This window comes from Macaca thibetana, chromosome 11 (assembly GCF_024542745.1).
Source record: "Macaca thibetana thibetana isolate TM-01 chromosome 11, ASM2454274v1, whole genome shotgun sequence".
Classification (NCBI taxonomy): domain Eukaryota; kingdom Metazoa; phylum Chordata; class Mammalia; order Primates; family Cercopithecidae; genus Macaca; species Macaca thibetana.
The window spans coordinates 14,398,090-14,402,811 of NC_065588.1; the positions used below are offsets into that span (position 1 = coordinate 14,398,090).

Sequence of the window (4,722 nt, forward strand, 5' to 3'; positions counted from 1 at the left end):
TTCTGGGAAAGAGCTCTCTAACAACCCCCAGCCCTCCAGGCTGGGAGCATTGGTTTAACTGCAACCAGTTCCACCTTTCTCTACCTTTCCTGGGAAAAGCCAAGGGCTGGCTAGAGGTGGAAAACTGTCTTCCCAAACTCCTGGCACTGACCCAGTCGAGATCATGGCACAGCAAGAAGCCTCTACTCCACAGCTGCCCATGCATGCATTCTCTGCCTTTTCTGACCCAGGCCTCCTGGGTCCTAACATCCTCAGAGAAGACTTTCTCGAGGCCCTGTCCTCTAGGATCTTTCTTACCCCTGAGTCTAAGAATCTTTTGGCTAGGAACCTAAGTCAAGGAGGGTGGCAATCCAAAGACCCTTGCCCATGGTGTCCTCAGGCTTATTCTTATGCAAATGGGTATCAATATACTTATACGTGACCTGTCCCTCATAACCTGTACCCTAGACACTATCCGGGACATCAAAAGACATGTCAGTGGCTGATAGAAGACCTAGGACATTTTTCCTTTTGTTGCCCTAATCTTACTCCAGATTGTAGAGGCTACTTTAATTAGCACCTTTCCTGTCTGGGATCAGCAATTAGAACTGTAGAACTTCTCCACTCGAAGCTGTCAGACGTATGGGCTGAAAACAATATAATAGACAATGGGTCCCCCGATTCAAGTCCAAAGGTCAATGAATATTCTTATGAGGGTGAATAGGGGACAAAAAATTTGGGTACAAAAAGCACTGGTCCTCCAATTTGTCACTGCCTACCCTGAAGCTGTTGTGCTTCAGTGCCATTTTCAAGGACTTTATCTTGCTGGGACAGCTCCAAGCCCAGAAATATGCTAACTGGTGCCTGGTCTCTGTGCTCAAAATACACCCCGAACCTAAGACCCACTCGCAGATGCAAAGGCAATTGTGGGCATGCTGGTAAGGAGCCACTAAAATCCAACAGCCCTGACCCCCTTTTTTTGTGGCTAAAAAAGGGCAGGAAATGAGTGCGGGCAAAACTGCTACGTCAGTAAGTGCAATTAAATCCAATAAGCAGTGTTCCATGGGTGACTGTGCATCCTGGAAAGAAAAGGACACTAGAACCATAGGGGATGCCCTAGGGCTAGTGCTCACTAGGGGATGACTAGGGGTGTAGGCACTCCTACATTCTCCTTTCAGATGGGAGACATTCCCTCAAAAGCAAAGCCACGCCTGAGGTATATTCGGGATAACTGGGACCAATTTGATTCTCAAACACTGAAGAAGAAGTGACTTATATTTTTCTGCAGCACTGCCTGGCCGTAATATCCTCTTTCCAGAGGAGAGATATGGCCACCAGAAGGAAGTATAAACTATAATACCATCATACAGCTAGATCTCTTTTGTAAACGAGAGGGCAAAGGGAGTGAAGTGCCATGTGTACAGGTTTTTTTTCTCACTAAGGGATAACCCACAATTATGTAAAAAAATGTAATTTACATCCTTCCAGGGCTCCTCAAAGCCTACCCCCATACTCAGGTCTCCCCAGAGCTCCCCCTTCCACTAGTAAGAACTCTCCTTTGGCCCTTACGCCCCAAAAGGAACCAGACAAAAAGATAGCCAAGGAACCACAAGGCGCCAATGGCCCTCGATTGTGCTCCCTCCGAGCCATGGGAGAAGGAGACTTTGGCCCGGCGTGAGTATATGTCCCCTTTTGCCTCTCAGACTTAAACAAACTGGACCTAGGAAAATTCTCAGATAATCCTGATTGATACATAGATGTCTTACAGGGATTAGGACAATCTTTTGATTTAGCATGGGGAGATAGTATGTTGTTGTTAGGTCGAACATTAACTCCCAGTGAAAAAGAGGCCACATCAGCTGCATCCCGGGAGTTTGGGGATCTCTGGTACCTAAGCCAGGTAAATGATAAAATGGCATCAGAAGAAAGGGAACAATTCCCCACAGGCCAACAGGTGGTTTCCAGTGTGGATTCCCATTGGGACCTCAATTTGGAGCATGGAGACTGGAGTCACAGGCATTTACTGACTTGTATACTAGAGGGATTAAGAAAGACCAGAAAAAAAGCCAATGAATTACTCAATGACGTCCACCATAATGCAGGGAAAGGAAGAAAATCCTATGGCATTTTTAGAGAGACTAAGGGAGGCATTAAGAAAGTATACCTCCTTGTCACCTGACTCTAATGAAGGCCAACTAATTTTTAAAGGATAAGTTTATCACTCAGTCAGCTACAGACACTAGAAAAAAAAACTTTGAGAGTCTGCCCCGGGCCCCGAGCAAAATTTGGAAACTCTATTGAATTTGGCAACTTCAGTGTTTTATAACAGGGATCAGGAGGAGCAGGCTGAACGGGACAGACGAGACCAGAAAAAGGCCGCCGCCTTAGTCATGGCCCTCAGGCAGACGAACGTCCCCGGCTCTGAAAGAAAGAAGGGCCGGGCAGGCAACCCACCTAACAGGGCTTGTTATTAGTGCGGCTTACAGGGACACTTCAAAAAGGACCGTCCAAACGAAAGTAAGCCGCCCCCTCATCCATGTCCCTTGTGCCAGGGGGATCACTGGAAGGCACACTGCCCCCAAGGGTGAAGGTCCTCTAGGCCAGAGGCCACTAACCAGGTGGCTCAACAACAGGCCTGAGAGTGCCTGGGGCAGGTGCTAGCTCATGCCATCACCCTCACAGAGCCCCGGGTAAGCTTAACTATTGAGGGCCAGGAAACCACCTTCCTCCTGGACACTGGTGCAGCCTTCTCAGTTTTACTCTTCTGTCCCGGACAACTATCCTCCAGATCTGTCACCATCAAAGGGGTCCTAGGACAGCCAGTCACTAGGCATTTCTCCCACCCCCTATTTGTGACTGAGGAACCTTATTTTTCTCGCATGCCTTTCTTATTATGCCTGAGAGTCCTACTCCTTTACTAGGGAGGAATATATTAGCTAAAGCAGGGACATTAATATACTTGAATATAGGAGAAGGAATACCTGTTTGCTGCTCTCTACTCGAGGAGGGAGTTAATCCTGACATCTGGGCAGAGGAAGGACAATACGGACAAGCAAAAAACACTTGTCCAATTCAAGTTAAATTAAAGGATCCTACCTCATTTCCTTATCAAAGGCAGTACCCCCTCAGACCAGAAGCCCAACAAGGGTTACAAAAGATCACCAAAGACCTAAAAGCACAGGGATTAGTAAAGCCATGCAACAGTCCATGCAACACCCCTATTCCAGGCATACAAAAACCCATCAGACAATGGAGGTTAGTGCAAGACCTCAGAATTATCAATGAGGCGGTTTTTCCTCTGTATCCAGTTGTACCTAATCCTTATATTCTACTCTCCCAGATACCAGAGGAAGCAGAATGGTTTACAGTCCTAGATCTTAAGGATGCTTTCTTCTACATCCCTCTCCATGCTGACTCTCAATTTTTATTTGCCTTTAAAGATCCATCAAACCCAGTGTCTCAGTCTACCTGGACGTCCTACCATTCATTATCAGGGCTGAGATACTAGGAGGACTAGGAACCGGCATTGGAGGCATTACCACCTCAAGCCAATTCTATTACAAATTATCACAAGAGTTAAATGATGACATGGAATGAGTCGCAGATTCGCTGGTCACCTTACAAAGCCAGCTTAACTCTTTAGCAGCAACAGCCCTTCAAAATCGGAGAGCCCTAGACTTATTAACAGCCAAAAGAGGTGGAATCTGTCTTTTTCTAGGAGAAGAGTGCTGCTATTTCATTAATCAATCCGGAATTGTCACCGAGAAGGTTAAGGAGCTGTGAGACAGGATACAGTGCCGGGCACAAGAGCTCCAAGACACAGGACCTTGGAATATTGTCAACCAATGGATGCCCTGGCTTCTCCCCTTCTTGGGACCCTTGGTGGCTATTGTGATGTTGGTTATCTTTGGACCCTGCATTTTTAACCTCCTTGTAAAATTTGCCTCTTTCAGAACAGAATCCATGAAACTGCAAATGGTTCTACAAATGGAGCCCCAAATGACCACCACTAGCACCTACTATCAAGGATCCCTAGACCGACCCACCAACCTGTTCTCACTCCACACCACCAAAGACTCCCCTCCTGAGGAAACCTCAACTGCAGAGCCCCTTCTACCCCCCAGTTCAGCAGGAAGTAGCTAGAATGATCATCGCCCAACTTCCCAATAGCACTTGGGCTTTCCTGTTGAAAGGGGGGACTGAGGGACTAAGTGGTTAAGTTGGCTGGACTTCCTGGGTCAATAGGGACTTCCCTAAGGAGACTTCCCCCTAAGCCAAAATGAGTCATAGCTGCAAGCTAAGAGATTAAAACTTCAACCAATCAAAGGGGACTTTCCCAAACTAAGCCAAAATGAGTCATAGCTGCAAGCTAAGAGATTAAAACTTCAACCAATCAAAGGGGACTTTCCCCTAAGCCAAAATGAGTCATAGCTGCAAGCTAAGGGATTGAAACTTCTACCAATCATATAGAGAGTTTAAGCTCTAGCTGCAGCCTGATGTTTTTAACCAGTCAGGCCTGCCAACTCACAAGTGGAGAGAAAATAAGCTAATCCTATAGGACAGAAAAAGGAAAAGGGGAGGAGTCATAAGGGGATATAAGCATAAGACACCCAAGCCAGAAACAGAAACCCTTCCGGGTCCGCTTCCACAAGGTGGAAGCTTTACTCTTGCTTTCCCTTTACTTTCCCTTTCACTTTACTAAACCTTGCCACCATAAAAAAAAGAAAAAAAAAAAAAAAAAAA

At 46.4% G+C, this 4,722-nt stretch overlaps 1 pseudogene; it reads left to right on the forward strand.

The window, feature by feature from the left end:
* Nucleotides 1–1,157: 1,157 nt before the first annotated feature.
* On the forward strand, nucleotides 1,158–2,280 carry LOC126931560 (uncharacterized; annotated as a pseudogene).
* The last annotated feature ends 2,442 nt before the right edge of the window (nucleotides 2,281–4,722 follow it).